This window comes from Mus musculus, chromosome 11 (assembly GCF_000001635.26).
Source record: "Mus musculus strain C57BL/6J chromosome 11, GRCm38.p6 C57BL/6J".
In the NCBI taxonomy this organism is placed as follows: Eukaryota; Metazoa; Chordata; class Mammalia; order Rodentia; family Muridae; genus Mus; species Mus musculus.
This window is the reverse complement of record NC_000077.6, coordinates 93,403,088-93,424,754: the sequence shown is the minus strand read 5'-3', so window position 1 is coordinate 93,424,754 and position 21,667 is coordinate 93,403,088. Positions and strand designations below refer to the sequence as shown.

General features: G+C 42.6%; 1 protein-coding gene and 1 non-coding gene across 6 annotated transcripts in view; one reads left to right on the top strand and one right to left on the bottom strand.

The window, feature by feature from the left end:
• The window catches only part of Car10 (carbonic anhydrase 10), a 504,947-nt gene that overhangs the window by 176,997 nt on the left and 306,283 nt on the right, over positions 1-21,667 (bottom strand). The window lies entirely within an intron of this gene.
• Gm24856 lies at positions 11,431-11,537 on the top strand. Its single transcript, XR_003949967.1, has one exon. It is a non-coding gene; the product is annotated as a U6 spliceosomal RNA (small nuclear RNA).

The following is a 21,667-nucleotide window of genomic DNA, read 5'->3' as shown; positions in this document are numbered from 1 at the left end:
AAGGAAATTCAATATTATAAAGGACAGAGGGGACACTGCCTCAGACTTGATCCTTTTGCTACATTTTATTAGTATTATCTGTGCTGTGGACATTCCTAGTGTTATATGCGCTGATGGAAATTGTTGAGTCGCTACTGTGTTTGTCTTCCCACACATAGCTGGAGCATCGTTGCTTATTGGCTTGTCCTGGGAGCATTTACACCACAGACAGTGGCAAATGCTAGGAGTCAAAGCTAGGGAATTCCCCTTCTCCCAACTTGTAGGCAAACAGTTATTAGCACAGTGTTTGTTACACCGACACACAATGCTCAGGCTTTATACCAAGACCCTCTGAGAGCCAGGCTCATGATGAATTCAGGAACTGTGTGGGTAACAAGGCAGTTGACAGGGAAAGCAATTAAATTCTCTGAACTCTTCTACCACCCTGATGGGTAATGTATGTACCCTGACATTCTTTCTTTGCCTATGGAAGCCTGTCTTCAGGCACCAATACATCCCTTCCTGGTGCTCTTCCCACTATTCTAGGCTCTAGCTGCTTCAAGACTGATTGCTGGCCCATAGATCAAATGCAGAGAGATAAGAAACAGCTCAGAGAAGTTGTGCTGACTGTATTAGAGACTAGTGAGAGGTACTGGACTGAGGGCTCCTATACAGGTATAGTCTAATTACCCCTACCATCCTCAACTCCGCATCTCTGGGTCTGTTTGGAACTAAAGCCCCATGCATTTTATTTACTTAGCCATCTTTCCATTGGCATTTTAAAAATTCACTTTAATTAAATCAGATAGTCCCAAAGCATGGGGCAGAGAGCAAAGAGAGCCATAGATAAGAGATCCAACATTAAACCAGAAAGGGAGGAGCAGAAGAGTTGTGCTCCAAAGCTCTGTCCTCCAGTGATGGAGTCTGGCGCATTCATAGTCTAGTTAATTAGTGATTGTAGAACACTTCAGAAGCACAAAGCATTGCATCAGTGCTGAAGCATAACTGTGCCATTATGCTGGCATGAGGAGATTCTTTACACAAGTTCGCTGTGTGTGAGTGCGCATGTGTGCATGCGTGTATATGTGTTTGTGTGTTCTCATTTGGAGATGGTTGGCTGCAATCTGAGTTGGCATAAATCCCACCTGGCTTTCACCAGGCAGCAGTCTTCCCTACCCCTTCAATGCCCACCCCTTGCTGAGGCTGCTGTAGTGAGAGGGGTGGAAAGGGCTATGTTTATGTTTACAGGCTGGTGGAGAGGTGATCAGTGCTCGCCTCCCCCTTCTCAGGGAGCCCCGTACTCAGAATCCCAGGAGCTCTCTAAGATGTGGGCTACTTTGGGTGAATGTTATTTTGTAGTTGTTTTCAGGTTCCAGCCATCCATGTGGGATCATTCCTTTGGCTCCTCCTTCGTCTATGAAGGAATTTTCCAGAGCAGCAGCTTTGCTGTGTTCTCAAAGCATTACAGTTTCCTTACTGAATTACCTCTTCTTCCACACCGTAGGCCTGCCTCACCAATCCTGATCTTCATGGGATATCACGATCTGCCTATCAACTCTGGAAGTGGAGTGATGTGTAAAAAAAAAATCTCATATTGCAGTCTGGAGACCAAAAGCTCAATAAACAAACAAAATCCAAATAGCAGCAACAACAACAACATCACAAACACTAAGCTGCCCCCACAAGCACTCAGGCCCAGTCCACCTCCTTATTGTGTACGGTTACCTCATTGTTTCTCAGCTCCTGGGTGGCTTGTAACACTTGCTAATTTCCCATTCCCTTGTTGCTCACAAAAATCACAATCACAACTATCCAAACAAGGAAAAGGGTTGATGCTGCAAAGAGCACTTTTCTGTTGTGGAGACTGCCACCATGCCTGTCCTCTTGATTGCTATGTACTATGACTCCAGGTCCAGTGTGTGACCTTGAGCAAACCCTTTACCCTCTTGGGACCTTGGTTGCTTCAATGATCATATTCATCAACTTGCCATCTCGGTGAGGCAGAGCAAGTTTTATTAGTAGTGAATTATTAATGAGTATGCATTAATAATGACCTCTTAAACTTTTATAACTCTTCAGAGTTTACAAAGCACTTTCTCAAGTGATTCCTCATTTCTCGTCTCTCTGAAAGGTCGTGGAGTGAGATTGTACTGCCCCATTGTGCGTATGAAGAAACTGAGACCTGGAGAAGATGGGGAACATCCTATAGAAAGTCTATCTGAGGAATAAGTTAGTTCCTAGAACAACTCAGTGGAGGAAGGGCTGAGAGGGAAGCACTGTGCACCTGTCTCCAGGCCAGGGCAAAGGTGTATGATGTTTGAAAGGCTTTGCATGTCCTGTAGTCAGGAAGCCTACTTCATGCTTCTTTTAAAGCTGTGCTGGAATGCATAGCCATGAGCATCTCTTAAACTGGTTTCGTTTTCCTTCTTCTATAGTTCCTGTTTCTATGGAAATGACCTTTTGTGCTATCTGGATGAACATCTGATTCAAGGCTGAGGTTCTTGGACAACGAAGTCGGCTTGTGAGACACATGGCTGGGAGACACATATCGTTGCCCTGCGTTCATCATACATGGAGGTACTTTTACTGTTCACTGTCCAGTGTGCCTTGGACCAATGGAGCTGGGCAATCCCTTCTGTTCCTATGGACTTTCTTTCATTTCCAACAAAATGATAAATTGGCAGCTCCAAGTGGGTTTCCTATCATGGTGTGAGTAGCCTAGACTTCCCTCATACCCTACAGAACACATAACAAAACAAGGGTGGATGAAAGTTTAAAGACAGATGTGTTAAACATTGCATCTTTGTCTTTCTGTTCTTAAAAAAGGTCATATATTATAAACATGGCTTCTAGGGTCTTGTTGCTCTTGTTTCTGAGTTGTTTTTGAACATTCCAGAGCCAGCATTTCAGATACTGTATTTCAACAAGGAGGCAAGGGGGAGCCAAAATAATATTGTTAACTAGGGACAATTCCACTTCTACTCCTGTCCATTTGTTGACACATAGCTGATATGTAGCTGTGCTTGGAGTTGGTGTTGGCTGTCATGATTAGAGGTGCTACTGGCATCTCCAGTAGGGCTCAGGGATGCCAAGTACTACAGGGTACACAGGAAGAAGCCTTTAGAGAAAGAGTTATCCTGCCCTCAAAGCCAACATTGCTATTGTAGAGAATCCATGGACTGAATGGAAGTCAGATATTTTGGGCTGTGTATGAATTATTGGGACAGCTCAGATAAGCTGTGTAAGTGAATTTGGTTACTTGAAAAATCTGGGCTCAAATCTTGCCTCTGTTGGAGAGAGAATACCTATGTGGCTCACTGCCCTGTAACTTTCCCTCCTTCCTAGCACTAAAAAAAAAAAAAAAAAAAAAAAAAAAAAAAAAAAAAAAAAGTACATATAAGCTCCTCTTTGCCCCTCACCCCTCACCCTGGCCTGGTATAGTCTTGTGACTTAGTACCTGGTGATGGGCTACATGTAGAGCCTGCACTCATGTGGACCTGGCCTACCAACTGTCCACAAGACTTTGTATCACTGCCTGATGGCAAGGAACCCAATAGACAATTCTGATATTTGCTTTAGATCAGTGGTTCTCAACCTTCCTAATGCTGTGACCCTTTAATACAATTTCTCATGTTGTAGTGGCCCTCAAAACCATACAATTATTTTTATTGCCACTTCATAACTATAATTTTGCTAGTTATGAATTGTAATTGTATAGGAATTATATATCTATGTTTTCTGATGGTCTTAGGTGAGTGACCCCTGTGAAAAGGTTGTTCAATGCCCCAAAAGGGGTCATGACCCACAGGTTGAGAAACACTGCTTTAGCTAATGGATGGTTTCCAGACTTAGCTCCTTGACTGCCATGAGTGGCTGTCCTCATTAGAGAAAGGGGACATCACCTCTTTCTTTTCATTAACCTTTAGCTGCAAGGTAGCATTTTCTCAGATGACAAGTGGCAGCACCAGGGTTGTGCAGGTATCACTCCCCCACTCTAAGTGTCAACCTTAAGTTGCCTTCATGGGCACTTCCTGAGGACAGCTGTGGCAATTCCCTGCCCTCACTCAAGTTGGATTGGTCTTTTAAATGAGACACGGCGATCCCTCTGGTCTCCTGGGCCTGAAGTGCTCTATGCTCCCAAGTGAGTCCCTTAACTTCTCTGGGCCTCAGCTTATTCAACTGTTGGAGTCCTGATTCTACCTTGTGAATTTGGAACCCATTCAAAGAAGAAAGGAATTAGATGCTCGCATTTCTCTTCTTAAAACTCTGAATTCTAACCAAATCAAATCAAACCAAACCAAACCAAACCAAACCAAACCAAACCAAACCAAATTAATTTTTCTCGTAAAGAGCTACAAAACCTTCAGCAGACCAAATTAGCACCTGACTATTTCCTTTTACTTAAAAATACTTTGTTTGCTTCTCTTATATTAGTGCAGAGTCAAGTGAGTTTTGACTGGAGGTGCTGGAAAGGAGTTTAAACACTATTTCTAATCTAGTCTTTCTTGTCAGTCGAGGAAGCAGGAGCCCATGGAGACTTGTTGGCTTGCTCCAGGTCATTAAGGAATTGTGAGTTAAGGGTAAATCTCCCAACCTAGATTCCTGAGGATCTGCAGCCTCCACGTGGCTCTGTTGCCTCCTGGAGATGGAACTATTTATTTCAGAGTCCTTGATTTCGTGATGATGGTTTTCCAAGTATAGAAATCATGACTGATGTATCTTTTTCTCTCAGAGATGGGAGCACAGCCTGTAAGTTTCTAGCTTTCTGCCACTGAAACCCTATGGGACCCTTGGACTAGTTTCATAAGCTCCTCCAGGGTCTTAGCTTTCTGCCATGTAAAAGATGAATGAGAAGAGCCCTTGCCTCAGAAGTGTGAGACATTAAAAGAGATGATGGAGTTAAAGCATGAAGTAAAATGTGGGGGTTAACAGTGAGACTGGCTACATATCATTACATATATCATTATGTAATGTATTATGATGTATATATCATTACATTATGATGTATATATCATTACAACTACTGGCTCAGCAGCCTAATGCCAGGATTCTACACTAAGTACTACCTTGAAAAGTTTTGGGGTGGGACAGGGAAAAGGTTATATTATTCCATCCCAAGGTACCTAAAATAGGATGCTGAAAAAGTAGGACATTTGGTACAATGGCTAAAAGTCTAGGTCTGTGATCTTCAAAAGCAAACAAAACAAAACAAAAAACCCATCATCTTAGGAAATCACATCTAGTTGAGGTCTCTTGCTTAGTATCACTAACTGTGAATTGAAATATATATTTAGTTCATATTCTGGTAAAGAAGTATGGGTATTGATGAAACTCCTCAGTTCCTGAATGAAATCTCCTGGTTTTTTTTTTTTCTTTCTTTTTAATTTATATTCATTAGTTGGCTTTTGATTTAGTTCTCATACAGTTGAACAATCTCAGCATTTGGTGACTTCAGGAATCCAGGGCAACCTCATATCCCTACTAATCATGAAATGTCTTTCTTACTAAAGTCCGATGAGGTTGATTCCCAGCAACCAGGCCTCTTAGCCACTGGCAAAGGTCATAGGCTCATTGGCTTACACACAGCCAAGCTCTCTGTGGAGTCCCGCAGGGGTGGGAGCTGTTTAGAGCTAATTAGCCTCATTAAGAAATTGCTGATGAGTTAATGGAATTGAAATGTGGTCACCTCCTGAAATCACTTAGCAAATTTGCAACCTAAAAATCAAGTAACTTTTAAAAGACTCCCCCAAAACTCCATGTTCACATTTCTTCTACAAGAAAGTAGTGTAGGGTGATTAGAGCCTGTGAACTTGAGAGGTTTGTGGCACAGGCGCCGGCGGGAGCCTTCTTGGCTCCGGGACTCCGCGGAGGGCAGGCTGCACGGGTGACCGTGTGGAATACAGAGTGCCAGCCGTTTCTGGGACGGGCGAGAGTCGCAGAGCTTCTGGGTGGTGCCATCTTCAGCTCCAGACAACCAGCCACCTTCCCGGCAAGAGCCACAGAGCTTCTGAGGCAGCGCCATCCTCAGCTCCAGACGGCCGGCCTCCTTCCGGACAAGAGCCACAGAGCTTCTCAGGCGGCGACATCTTCGACTTCTAATTTCTTACTACACTTTCCTTCATTCTGAATTGAGAAGCCCCGCCAAGGCAGTTCTGGACTTTATATGCTTGCACTTGGACTCAACTTCTGGTATTCTGCTCAAACCTGGTTGTTTCTTATCTGAGTATGCACCGTCTCTCTGTTTCCTTTGCTTGTGGTTTCTCTGTCAATTCTTTGTCTTTCTCTTGTCGCTTGGGGGTATTTCCTCCATATTGAGGTCTTCTGTCTAGTTTTCTTGTTTAATTGTGAAGGAGCTGACCAGCAGCACGCTTGCCATGTAAACTAGATGCATGAGAGGTTAGAGGGCCGATCCCAAGCATTAAAAGACTGTAGGTGCCTACAATCCTTCCTCCCCTAGTGGAGCTCTGGGAATCCCACAGAAAGACAGAGGGATAATTGTAGGAGTCAGAGGGGTCAAGGACACCACAAAATCACTGCCCACAGAATCAACTAACCAGGACTCATAGCGGCTCACCGAGACTGAACCAATAATCAGGAGGCCTGCATGAATCTGACTTAGGCTCTTTGTATATGTTATGGTTGTGTAGCTTAGTGTTCTTGTGGGACTCCTAACAGTGGGAGTTGGGGCTGTCTCTACTGCCTGTCTTTGGGACCCTTTTCCTCCTACAGGGCTGCTTTTCCCAGCCTTGATAGAAGGGTAGGTGCCCAGGCGCATTGTAGGTTTATTTGATATTCTTGAGAGGCCCACTCTTTTCTGAAGGGAAATGGAGGAGGAATGGATCCAGGGGAGAGAGGAAGTGGGAGGCAGGTCCCAGGAGGATATGAGGGAAGACTGTGGTTAGGATGTGCTAGATAAAAGAAGAATGGATGGATGGATGGATGGATGGATGGATGAATGAATGAATGAATGAATGTTACTGCCTCCACCCCAAAGGCTTCAGGTGGCAGAGCCAGAATTCAAACCTAGTTCAAACATGGCACTAAGAGGCTGAATGTTAGATGTTTATCTGCTAGATTCTGAATAGAAAACCATATATCTCAGAATTCCTGTCACACAGGGAGCCCATATGGGCAAGAAAGTAGACAGTGGGAGAGAGAGTGTATGGTAACCATCCATTAAATATTTACATCATTATAATTTAAAAATATAGTCTTGAGTCATTTTTATTTGATGACAGACAACCATCAAGAATAGTAATTTCTTGAGAATATTCCATATGGTCCTGAATTTTTATCATTTCACCCTCTCTTTCTCTCCTATAACTCCTACATTGTTTCTCAAATTCATGACCTCTTCTTTGATTATTTTTTTTTGTTACACACACACACACACACACACACACACACACACACACCCTCACACACCCTACCTAGTCCGTTAAGTATTGCTAGTCTGTGGATGTCTTTAGTACTGATCACTTGTTTGGATACCTATCAGAGAGCTCCTCCCTGAAAAACAAACCAAACCTGTATCTCTCTCTCCTCAGCATTAGTGATTGTCTGGAGTTCTTCCTCTAGGGGTGGGGCTTGTGAAATTTCCCCCATTCATATTTGCACATCAACTGGTGTCACCATGCTGATCTTATTCTGACAACAATGTCATTGGGATATGAGGTCATTCTTGATCCCTCAGTTTCCTTTATATCTCACAGCCCATCACACAATCATGTTGACTACCCTCATAATACACTGTAAATCTGAGTCCTTCTTGTTCTTCCTTCCCTCAAGCTAGTACCTTACTTCAAAACCATTATCTTCTCTTCCTGGCAGTATTTGAATAGCTTCCTAATTGGGTTTCTTATTTTTTTCTCCCCCCGCCATGCCCTAGTCCTGTTTTTATCTGGGGATCATGAAGATGTAAGCCAGAACATGCCACTCCTACTCAGACCCCCCTGATGGCTTTTACTCTCCCTCAGTGTAACTGCTAAGGTTTTAATGGCCAGCTATAAGGTCTTCTGTCTTCTAACCTCTCTGCTCTCATCCAATGACACGCTCAGCTTAGCTCAGCTCTACTTTGGTTGCATTGCTTTGCCATGACTGCCCCAAGCACATATTCATCTCAAAGTTTTCACAGATACTCTGATACCAGTCTTTGTCCAAAGTCTCCTTTCTGTGGATTTCTACATGAGTTATCTCCTGCTTTCTTCAGGATCTTGACTGTATCTCATATTTAAAAACCCTGCTAGGAAGAACAAGATCAACTAACTGCCCCCCCCCCCCCGAGCTCCCAGGGACTAAACTACCAACCAAAGAGTACACATGGAGGGACCCATGGCTCCAGATGCATATGTAGCAGAGGATGGTCTTATCTCACATCAATGGTAGGGGAGGTCCTTGGTCCTGTGGAGGCTTGATACTCCAACGTAGGGGGATGCTAGAGTGATAAGGCGGGACTGGGGAAGAGCACCCTCATAGAGGCAAAGTGGATGGAGGGTAGAGGGTGGGATGGGAGGTTTAAACGAATAAAATGATTAATAAAATAAAGTAAAGTAAAATAAAATAAAAACCATGATGGACCACATTCTCAGTATCATATCACCATGCCTATTTTCCCTTATTGCCACCCTTTTGATTAAATTGTCTTCAAAGAACTTAGCACTATTGAAGGGGCATGCATTGCTTAGTGTGTACACAGACAGATTCTGTAGAATAAAATGTGGTGTGTTAGTTTCACAGATATAGAATTTAGTGCCTGACACATAGCAGCTACTCAACAAATAGAACATTAGAAAGGGTGGTATGTCAGAGGCACACAGGAATATCTATCTGACTGCACTTGCTTAGGCAGAAGCAGGCCCTAAACCCTTTTGAAGGAAGGTTTGACTCACTCTCAGTTTTGAAGAATTGAAGAGAATTAGCAAAAACAACAAAGACCATATTTGTTAGAGGGTCTCAAGATCATGTGTAGGGATTCAAATGAACAAAAAGCCACACTTCATCTAAGGAGTGCTGGATGATTCTAGATGGAAGGATGTCTTGCATTTCTCCCCAGTGGACCAAAGGAGAGAGGTGGCCTTATTCAGGATGCTCTCCCTGGCATCTTTTCCTCCTTAGCAATCCACTAGAGGTATATTAGCAGCTTTTATAAAAACTTCTCCTGCGACCTGATTTTTCTACCCCAGGAGGCACTGTGTTTTCTCTTCTGTTTTGCTTCATGCTCTCCAATGTTGTTAATAGGCATAAAGGGTACAGTAAAAGTGGGTAAGCCTTCATTCCTTGCTTTATGCACTACTTTGATGGAGTCCAAGCACCATAAAATGAACTGATATGGCAGCATGATCATATCAGAGCACAGGCAGAGGCTGAAAGGGCCAGCCCAGGGCACGTCATTGGATACCCACAGGCAGCTGCAGGCAGATGTGTACCACAGTCTGCTGCAATCCAGAGTGTGGGACAGGCAGACAACTCCAGCCAAGGATGATGGCTTCAGTGGTGCTCCCTATCCATAGTCAGTTCGTCTTCTGAAATGGCATCTCATCTACTAAGGGGCAATGGCCACAGGGCTCCTTTCCAGTTCCTGCCTCACTCCCCCATCTCTCCTGCATACCTGATGTCCCTCCTGTCCATAAGAGCTAGCATGTAGGACAAAGGCCAAGAATGCTCATCATGAAGGAGTTGGAGGTGGAGCCTTTCAGCTAACTCTCCTTTCTGAAGTCAGGGCCACATCATGTTCCTGGAGCTGACTCCAATGTGCTGATAGCTAATAGGAATTTGTTAGGGTGTCTTTGCACTGAGTTGTAGAATATGCCCAGATTCTGCTTCTTAAGCATCAGAGATGGCAGTACAGCTATGCTCATGGGACCCTGCTCACCTTTTAAAAACTTTCCTCTCCCACTTAGAGAGATGTAAACACAAGCATGTGTGAGGTACCTCGTCAAACACTTTAGAGATGGCGGTCTCAGAGATTCTTCTCAGCCCCCTTGTCCGTGCTGGTACCACCTCTCAGTTCATCCCACTCCTCACATGCCATTATCTATGGCTGGCTTGAGTTCATCTCTTGAGAGAGTTCATTTCATTGTGTTATAGGATATCAATGAGTCTATTGTTATTGGTCATTGATCTCCTCACTAGAACAAAAGAGCCCTAAGTGCAGAGACTCCTGCTTTGTTAACTGTTCTGTCTGCCGGGCCTCTATCACACACTTGTATTTAGTCTCCTGCTCAGTAAGCATTTGGTGATGGGTGAGTGAACAAGAGTTAGGCTTTGTTATTCTGTGACTGAGGAAAATTCTCAGTATGTAAGCAGGGGGTGGGGTGGGGTGGGGTGGGTGGGATAGGGGTAGAGGTGGGGTGATGAGCCATAGTCACATGTCTAGGATGTGGCATGGAGTGGATCTGAGCCAGAACTTGAGCCCAGGCCTTCTGACTTTAAAGACATCTCTTGGAAAGAGCCTTCACCATGTGTACTCTGTGGTTAATGGTTTAGTCCCTGGGAGCTCTGGACTACATATGGAGGGACCCATGGCTCCAGTCTCATATGGCCTTGTCAGTCATCAATGGGAGGAGAGGCCCTTGGTCCTGTGAAGGCACTATGCCCCAATGTAAGGGAATGCCAAGGCTAGGAAGCGGGAGTGGGTATGTTGGTGAGCAGGGGCAGTGGGGAGGGAATAGGGGATTTTCAGAGGGGAAACTAGGAAAGGAAATAACATTTGAGATGTAAATAAAGAAAATATCTAATTAAAAAAAAAAAGAAAGAACCTTTTCAGGTACCTCCTACTGTAACAGGGCCAGGTCTAGGGCAACAGAGGCCCTTACTTGCATGCAAAATTTAAACAGGTACCCCAAAATCTGTAATTATAATAAATATTTCATTTGCTATATTTATGCAATAAAAATTTTCAGTGTCAAAATTAATAGCAAGTAAATATCAAAAAATTAAATAAGGACAAGATAAATATAACTCTCCCCCCCCCCACATCAGCTCCAATATAGTTGAGGCCAGCCTGACCTCACCCTAATTTCAAATGTTGATGTTGTCTTCGCCCAGACCTGAACTCTTACTTGCACAGCTTTGTGTTGAATCTGTCATTATGAAGGCTCTTTCTGCCTTGGAGCCTTTATGTAAATAATGCTCCTGGACTTCTGGATATTGATCTTTTATAATATGTCCATTTTTATGCATTGTAGTCACTCTGAAACCACAGTGGATGGATTATGTATTATTCATCTCTCATATACTTTTGCTCAGTTGTCTTGGCTCATCACACCCAGGCTTCCTCATCTCACTAACCAGTGCTCACTAAGAGGCCCAGTGCTGGACACAGGGCCCACTAGTGTCTCCCGCAGTTTGTCTGTACCACTGTCTACCTTGTTCATCTTGGGCAAATTTGGTCTCATCCCCCAAACTATTTACAAACATGAATGCAAAAACAGTAAAATGAAAGAAGCACGAGTGCTCGCTTCAGCAGCACATATACTAAAATTGGAACGATACAGAGAAGATTAGCATGGCCCCTGCACAAGGATGACACACAAATTCGTGAAGCATTCCATATTTTTACAGAACTCCAAATAGACTGGACCAGAAAAGAAATTCCTCCCGACACATAATAATTAGAACAACAGATGCACTAAATAAAAATAGAATATTAAAAGCAGTAAGGGAGAAAGGTCAAGTAACATATAAAGGCAGGCCTATCAGAATTACACCAGACTTTTCACCAGAGACTATGAAAGCCAGACGAGCCTAAGAGACACTAAGAGAACACAAATGCCAGCCCAGGCTACTATACCCGGCCAAACTCTCAATTACCATAGATGGAGAAACCAAAGTATTCCACGAAAAACCAAATTCACACATTATCTTTCCACAAATCCAGCCCTTCAAAGGATATTAACAGAAAAAAACCAATACAAGGACAGAAATCACGCCCTAGAAAAAGCAATAGAGTAATCCCTCAACAAACCAAAAAGAAGACAGCCACAAGAACAGAATGCCAACTCTAACAACAAAAATAAAAGGAGGCAACAATTACTTTTCCTTAATATCTCTTAATATTAATGGACTCAATTCCCCAATAAAAAGACATAGACTAACAGACTGGCTACACAAACAGGACCCAACATTCTGCTGCTTACAGGAAACCCATCTCAGGGAAAAAGACAGACACTACCTCAGAGTGAAAGGCTGGAAAACAATTTTCCAAGCAAATGGTCTGAAGAAACAAGCTGGAGTAGCCATTCTAATATCGAATAAAATCGACTTCCAACCCAAAGTTATCAAAAAAGACAAGGAGGGACACTTCATACTCATCAAAGGTAAAATCCTCCAAGAGGAACTCTCAATTCTGAGTATCTTTGCTCCAAATGCAAGGGCAGCCACATTCATTAAAGACACTTTAGTAAAGCTCAAAGCACACATTGCACTTCACACAATAATAGTGGGAGACTTCAACACATCACTTTCATCAATGGACAGATCGTGGAAACAGAAACTAAACAGGGACACAGTGAAACTAACAGAAGTTATGAAACAAATGGACTTAACAGATATCTACAGAACATTTTATCCTAAAACAAAAGGATATACCTTCTTCTCAGCACCTCACGGGACCTTCTCCAAAATTGACCATATAATTGGTCACAAAACAGGCCTCAACAGATACAAAAATAATGAAATTGTCCCATGCATCCTATCAGACCACCATGGACTAAGGCTGATCTTCAATAACAACATAAATAATGGAAAGCCAACATTCACATGGAAACTGAACAATACCCTTCTCAATGATACCTTGGTCAAGGAAGGAATAAAGAAAGAAATTAAAGACTTTTTAGAGTTTAATGAAAATGAAGCCACAACATATGGGACACAATGAAAGCATTTCTAAGAGGAAAACTCATAGCTCTGAGTGCCTCCAAAAAGAAACTAGAGAGAGAACACACTAGCAGATTGACAACACATCTAAAAGCTCTAGAAAAAAAGGAAGCAAATTCACCCAAGAGGAGTAGACGGCAGGAAATAATCAAACTCAGGGGCGAAATCAACCAAGTAGAAACAAAAACTATTCAAAGGATCAACCAAAGGAGGAGTTGGTTCATTGAGAAAACCCTTAGCTAGACTCACTAGAGGGCACAGGGACAGCATCCTAATTAACAAAATCAGAAATGAAAAGAGAGACATAACAACAGATTATGAAGAAATCCAAAACACCATCAGATCCTTCTACAAAAGGCTATACTCAACAAAACTGGAAAACCTGGACGAAATGGACAAATTTATAGACAGATACCAGGTACCAAAGTTAAATCAGGATCAAGTTAACGATCTAAACAGTCCCATAACCCCTAAAGAAATAGAAGCAGTCATTAATAGTCTCCCAGCCAAAAAAAGCCCAGGACCAGACAGGTTTAGTACAGAGTTCTATCAGACCTTCAAAGAAGATTTAATTCCAGTTCTGCACAAACTATTCCACAAAATTGAAGTAGAAGGTACTCTACCCAACTCATTCTATGAAGCCACAATTACTCTGATACCTAAACCACAGAAAGATCCAACAAAGATAGAGAACTTCAGACCAATTTCCCTTATGAATATCGATGTAAAAATACTCAATAAAATTCTCGCTAACTGAATCCAAGAACACATTAAAACAATCATCCATCCTAAGTAGGTTTTATTCCAGGGTTGCAGGGATGGTTTAATATATGGAAATCCATCAACGTATTCCAGTATATAAACAAACTCAAACACAAAAACCACATGATCATCTCATTAGATGCGGAAAAAGCGTTCAACAAGGTCCAACACCCATTCGTGATAAAAGTCTTGGAAACATCAGGAATTCAAGGCCCATACCTAAACATGATAAAAGCAATCTACAGCAAACCAGTAGCCAACATCAAAGTAAATGGTGAGAAGGTGGAAGCAATCCCACTAAAATCAGGGACTAGACAAGGCTGCCAACTTTCTCCCTACCTCTTCAACATAGTACTTGAAGTCCTATCCAGAGCAATTAGACAACAAAAGGAGATCAAGGGGATACAAATTGGAAAAGATGAAGTCAAAATATCACATTTTGCAGATGATATGATAGTATATATAAGTGACCCTAAAAATTCCACCAGAGAATTCCTAAACCTGATAAACAGCTTCGGTGAAGTAGCTAGATATAAAATTAACTCAAACAAGTCAATGGCCTTTCTCTACACAAAGAATAAACAGGCTGAGAAAGAAATTAGGGAAACAACACCCTTCTCAATAGTCACAAATAATATAAAATATCTTGTCGTGACTCTAACTAAGGAAGTGAAAGATCTGTATGATAAGAACTTCAAGTCTCTGAAGAAAGAAATTAAAGAAGATCTCAGAAGATGGAAAGATCTCCCATGCTCATGGATTGGCAGGATCAACATTGTAAAAATGGCTATCTTGCCAAAAGCAATCTACAGATTCAATGCAATCCCCATCAAAATTCCAACTCAACTCTTCAACGAATTAGAAAGAGCAATCTGCAAATTCATCTGGAATAACAAAAAACCTAGGATAGCAAAAACTCTTCTCAAGGATAAAAGAACCTCTGGTGGAATCACCATGCCTGACCTAAAGCTTTACTACAGAGCAATTGTGATAAAAACTGCATGGTACTGGTATAGAGACAGACAAGTAGACCAATGGAATAGAATTGAAGACCCAATAATGAACCCACACACCTATGGTCACTTGATCTTCAACAAGGGAGCTAAAACCATCCAGTGGAAGAAAAACAGCATTTTCAACAAATGGTGCTGGCACAACTGGTGGTTATAATGTAGAAGAATGAGAATTGATCCATTCCTATCTCCTTGTACTAAGGTCATATCTAAGTGGATCAAGGAACTCCACATAAAACCAGAGACACTGAAACTTATAGAGGAGAAAGTGGGGAAAAGCCTCGAAGATATGGGCACAGGGGAAAAATTTCTGAATAGAACAGCAATGGCTTGTGCTGTAAGATCGAGAATTGACAAATGGGAACTCATGAAACTGCAAAACTTCTGTAAGGCAAAAGACACCTTCAATAAGACAAAAAGGCCACCAACAGATTGGGAAAGGATCTTTACCTATCCTAAATCAGATAGGGGACTAATATCCAATATATATAAAGAACTCAAGAAGGTGGACTCCAGAAAATCAAATAACCCCATTAAAAATGGGGCTCAGAGCTAAACAAAGAATTCTCACCTGAGGAATACTGAATGGCTGAGAAGCACCTGAAAAAATGTTCAGCATCCTTAATCATCAGAGAAATGCAAATCAAAACAACCCTCAGATTCCACCTCACACCAGTCAGAATGGCTAAGATCAAAAATTCAGGTGACAGCAGATGCTGGGGAGGACGTGGAGAAAGAGGAACACTCCTCCATTGTTGGTGGGAGTGCAAGCTTGTACAACCACTCTGGAAATCAGTCTGGTGGTTCCTCAGAAAATTGGACATAGTACTACTGGAGGATCCCACAATATCTCTTCTGGGCATATATCCAGAAGCTGCTCCAACTGGTAAGAAGGACACATGCTCCACTATGTTCATAGCAGCCTTATCTTAATAGCCAGAAGCTGGAAAGAACCCATATGCCCCTCAACAGAGGAATGGATATAAAAAATATGGTACATTTACACAATGGAGTACTACTCAGCTATTAAAAGGAATGAATTTATGAAATTCCTAGGCAAATGGATGGACCTGGAAGGCATCATCCTGAGTGAGGTAACACAATCACAAAAGAACTCACATGATATGTACTCACTGATAAGTGGATATTAGCCCAGAAACTTAGTATACCTGAGATATAAGATACAATTTGCAAAGCACATGAAACTGAAGAAGAACGAAGACCAAAGTGTGGACACTTTGCCCCTTTTTAGAATTGGGAACAATCACCCATGAAAGGAGTTACAGGGACAAAGTTTGGAGCCGAGACAAAAGGATGGACCATCTAGAGACTGCCATATCCAGGGATCCATCCCATAATCAGCTTCCAAACAATGACACCATTGCATACACTAGCAAGATTTTGCTGAAAGGACCCTGATATAGCTATATCTTGTGAGACTAGGCAGGGGCCTAGCAAATACATAAGTGGATGCTCACAGTCAGCTATTGGATGGATCACAGGGCTCCCCATGGAGGAGCTAGAGAAAGTATCCAAGGAGCTAAAGAGATCTGCAACCCTGTAGGTGCAACAACATTATGAACTAACCAATACCCCGGAGCTCCTGACTCTAGCTGCATATGTATCAAAAGATGGCCTAGTCAGCCATCACTGGAAAGAGAGGCCCATTGGACATGCAAACTTTATATGCCCCAGTACTGGGGAACGCCAGGGCCAAAAAGTGGGAGTGGGTGGGTAGGGGAATGGGGGGGAGGTTATGGGGGACTTTTGGGATAGCATTGGAAATGTAATTGAGAAAAATACGTAATAAAAAATATTTAAATAAAAAAAAAAAGAAAGAAGCACGAGTCTTTCAATCTAATCTAACTGAAGCAGGACAGGGACTTGCTGGGAGTGTGGGAAGCAATGCTCTGTCAGCTCCATCTGCTCCACGCAGCCAGTGTATGGGGGAAAAGGAGTGGGATTAAAGAATGCACTAAAAAGGTTGGAGACATATTGTAAGCGGTAATGTTATAAGTTGTAATATAGCTCTCTCGAGTGAGGCTATGACAGTGCTTGGCAAATATAGAAATGGAGGCTCACAGTCATCTATAGGATGGAACACAGGGCCCCCAATGGAGGAGCTAGAGAAAGTACTCAAGGAGCTGAAGGGGTCTGCTTTCCTACTTTCTCCTCCAACTTCTTAAACTCTTTTGGAACCATCCTTGCTATAGCATTGCAACTATTAATCCAGAATATTCCCTGTACCAGACTTCACATGTATTAACTCATACCACCCTCACAATAACCTTAGAAGCAAAGGCCTGTTTTTTTCTTTCTTTCTGTGCTGCTTATTATAGATGAAGCCACAAGCTCTTAGAGAGGTTAAGTTATGGGTCCAGCGTCCCTCAGCTCCAGTGCATCAAAACCAGCATGAAACTCAGGCAATGTGACTTCAGCATCACTAAACAGGATAATGAATCATTTGTGTGTCGTGCAGATCGTGCAGATCTATTGGACCTCAAGTGGTTTACTTTTGCAAATGCTTGCTTTTGTTCTCATTATACACAGGGATTGACAGAGCTGCTGGAGAACAGAATATCATGAGGTGCTGAGGCTGCTTTCAGTGGGGCTCCAAGGACATCTCCTGGGACATTTTGCACAGCTAACAGTTCCTTGCAAATACAGGTAACAGCGAGGCTGGGGGCCATATTCAAGGATCCATACTGATTCTTAGGCATTTCTTCAGATGCTGCAGGTTTTCCACCCATCCTCTCTCAATTTTGTCTTTCTAAAGCTTAAAGAAAAGATACTGCTTGAGCAGGGTATGCTAGTATAAGCTTGTTGTGGTAAATCTCCAACCCCAATAAGCCCGTGCAAATAACACACAGCTGGCCAGATATACCACTACACTACACTACACTACACTACACTACACTACACTACACTACACTACACTACTCTCTCCCCCACCTATGAGATCCCTTGCTACTTGTGTTTTCTCCACGCTACATGGTTTTGCTCCATCTCCCTTCCACCATCACCTCCTCCTCCATTTTCCTCTCTCTCTCCCATCTACTTGTCTCCTCTTCCACCTTCCTCTCTCTCTCCCTCTCTAAAAGTTCTAGCCCCACCTTTCCCTTCCCCTGCCCAATCACTGGCTCTAGTCTTTATTTGACCTTAAAATGGCAAGAAAGTTCACTTGAAGCCCCTTGGTCTACTCCTGGTCCTTGGGCAGCCCCTTTTGAGGAAGCAGGATTACTATCAAAATACAAACAGCTCCAGGGCAATCTACAGCATAAGCTTTTGACTCCTGCACCAGGGAGTTAGAGGCAAGAAGATCTCTGTCAAGGCCAGTCTGCTGTACGCAGTGAGTTCCTGGGCAGTTAGCACACATAATGAAGGGTATATAGTGAGACCCTGTGTCAAAGAAGCCCTTGCTCCTACACTGTTTCCTCTGACACCAAAGATCACTCTTCTTTCTGAATGTCCTTCAGTACTTTATCTCTCTACTTTATTTACTCTAAACACAGGAGCCTCCTCTTAACAGACCACATGACTTTCATGTTCAGTGTGTAAAACATTATGGTGATGTGTGCTCCCTGAAAGAGGAACACGGAACTCTGGCAGTAGAAAGGAGCTTTTAGTTCTTTGAGACCAGAGTAGAATAGCCTACTATAAGTAGAGGGTACCTATAAAGCACTATATAAATATGGAAGGCTTGAGAAGTGTATTAGCAGAAAGTGGCTAATAAAAATGTCCTAACATGGAGATGACCATTCTGGGACATCACCAACAAGGGTTGCCATGGACATGGTGGAAACAGCACCAGGTTGGCTCCTGAGAGTCTGCTTCAAGTCCCAGTGTGAGCTTTTCAGCTCCACCATGGGAGAGGCCTCCCTTTATCTATAAATGATGGTCACTTTTGCTCTGTTTACCTCACAGGCTACTGGGGCAGTGGACAAAAAGCTATTTGGAAGGGTTTCTAAGATCTGGAATTGGAGTGGTACTAGGAGCTGATCTGACTTTCTCTGGGAAGGTTTCATCATACCCCACCCATGTCCTAGAAGACCTCAGAGATCAAATTCTGCAGAATTCTCTGATTGGCCCTGTCATCTGGTCATCACCTTCTCTCACTGCCTATGCTCTGGGAGACTGAGTATAGTGGTCAGCATTGACTCTTTTATTCTTTGGTGTTTGGTTGGGTTTGACAAGGGAAAGGCCTGAGGCAAGAGAATGGAGCGTAGATGCATCAAGAAGCCGGCATGTCCCCTTCTCAGCTGGGGTTCGTTGGATGGGTCGTATCCTCCATCTCAGGTTGGATTTTCATGACAGCCTTCTCTGTATGACCCTTCCCTCCATCCTTATCTTTAAGATAAGGACAAAGATAAATCCTCTCAGATAAAAGAAAACCCTGGGTTGTCTTACTGGGTGAGCACTCCATCCAGTAGTTTCCTCCTGGTTTCTCTATATTCTGCACATGTCAGGTCAGTGGGACCCTCACTGATGTATCTGTTCTAGACTTTACCTACTCCCTGTAGCCTTGCATGCAAGTTCGGATGCAGCAGGCAGCTGATCTACCTGGCTCTCAATCCAAAACCTCTCATTTTTAAAAACCAGTTTTCTCAAGATGAATATCATAGCAAATGGTATAGAAAAAACTATGTTCTATATTTTTGGGGGGTATGGAGATACAAGGTTAAATAGTTTAGGTACTCTGAATACGAACTGCCTTTTAAAAATTTCAATCTGCAGGATTTCCATACACACACATACACACACACACACACACACACACACACACACACATATGCATAACATATTACTAAGAGAAGAACTATTTCTCTATGTATGTAGCCATCTACTATAAAATGTACTATTATTTCAAGAATGGCAAACATAAAAAACGTTGGTCTCGTAATTGATGGAATATGCTATATCATCTTCCAAATGTTTTTGTCTATAGAACCCTTTTTGAACAGAACACTTCATAGAATTATAGCTCTAAGGACATACTTAAGAAACTGTCCAATTTATGTTGCCAGTTAACAACCTGAACAATACAATACAAGATGTCCAGTTAATACCTGCACATCTATCTCTATCTTTTTTTTTATCACATTGTCCTTTAGCTAGAAATAGATTATTAAGCTGTTGCTGGGTGGTATTACCTAAAATATTTACTCTGATGCTTTAACTAACCAAACGAAAAACTTGTGCCAATCTCTGATCCAGGATAACAACTCAAAGACTGCCCACCATTGTTGCTTTCAGAACCTCTGAATGGCCCCTTGTAGCCTTCTTCTACTGTCTTCTTGGGATTCTTAAAGCTTTTGAAATCCTCACCAAGGCTGCTGCTTCTGTGACTATAAAAGATTCATTATACATACGGGTTGTCAGAGCAGCTATAGAAGAGAGAGCAATGAGGTGCAGAGGCTGTGCTTAGTGGGGGTTCCAAGGACACCTCCTGAAACATCTTGCATAGCTAACAGTTCCTTGCAAGCAAAGGTGGCTGCTGGGAGAGGCCTTGCAGCTAAAGCTTCATGCTGATACTTAGACAAAGCATTCAGGAGGGAGCCTCACTGATAAAATGTGACATAGCTCCAGGGAGCAGGATGACAAAAGAAAAGGGCATTGATTTGGGTACCTACTACGTGCCAAGCTGTGTTTTATTTGTCATACTAGCTAAGCAAAGCACATTGTATTGGTAAATTGTCATGTGTTGTTTGAGCTCATCGGGAAGCTAGCTCTTGCAGCAGGGTTGACCCCCTGCACATGTAGTCACGACAAGTGTCTACCAAAGCTTCTGTTCTGCATCAGCCTGGGTTCTGTAACAGGGAAAATCAGCGAGCAGCTAAAGGCACTAAAAATGTCGTCCTTGAGAACAGCTGGAAGGTAAACAAGCCAATTCCAACAGAGACGCCTATTTATGCTGTGATATAAAAATGCCTGCCGTAAAATGGGAAGCCAGAAGTTGAGCCATGGGGAGCTTAGCCACAGAGGAAAAGCTCAGTCAGGAGCTCCAGCTGACTGCCTCAACTTCCCCCATTTGCACACTGCTGCTGGATGTTTGTCAGCCTCCGAGACGATGGGGGGTCTATTTGCTCTCCCAATTAGGCTAATGGAGTCATCTCTGACGATGTCGTAGACTTCTGATTTGATGACGTTCTGCTCTCTGTCTGCTGCTTCTATCTATCTGCCACTTGCTATTTGTTTATTTTTGTTTGCTACATGCTTCATAAACTCACTCATTCACAAATCAGGTGATCATAGATCATTCTTTAGACCATACCAAATGACACTTATTGGTCAAATTTTGACAAACTTCGAATAGTCTGGTTCAGAAATGTGAGTCACCAAAACCTTGGTCAGATAAGACTAGAATCTAGCCTAGGATGGCTTTTTAGTACATTCAGGAGTGACCCCTGCCCCCAAGCCTTTGTCTACATAAGAAAGTCAAGAGTGAATTTGCATTCTGGTGATTGAGGGTAAGGAGCATGCTAGGTTTCCCAGAGTCATCTCTTGAAATGCACAGGATTTATGTATTGTACAGCTTGGATATCTCTCTCAAGTGTCTCTGCCTTTTTCTCCATGGTCTAGTTTTTCTACCCCTCTCTCTCCATTCCTCCATCTTCCTTTCTCCTTCTATCCACCATTAAAGAAAAACTGATGTTTTCAAAGAAATCACATCTATAATATTCCTAGCCTTAAAATATATTCTTCCATGCTTGTTGTTCCTTATATTCTCACCCACCTCTCTCTCTCTCTCTCTCTCTCTCTCTCTCTCTCTCTCTCTGCATGTGTAAAGGTGTGGTCTCCAGTGCTTGTGAGCACAGATACCTAAGGTCCTTGCCAGGTATCTCCCTCTATGGCTCTCCACACTAATGTTTTAGAGAACCTCTTCACTGAGCCTGAAATTGCTGTGTGGGTTAGACAGAACAACCTGTTTCTCTACCTATGCCCACCAGAGTTGGGGTTACAAAGGCACAGTTCCATGGTTGGCTTTCATGTGTGTTCTTGTGCTTACACAGAAAGTATTTTTCCCAGTGAACTGTCTC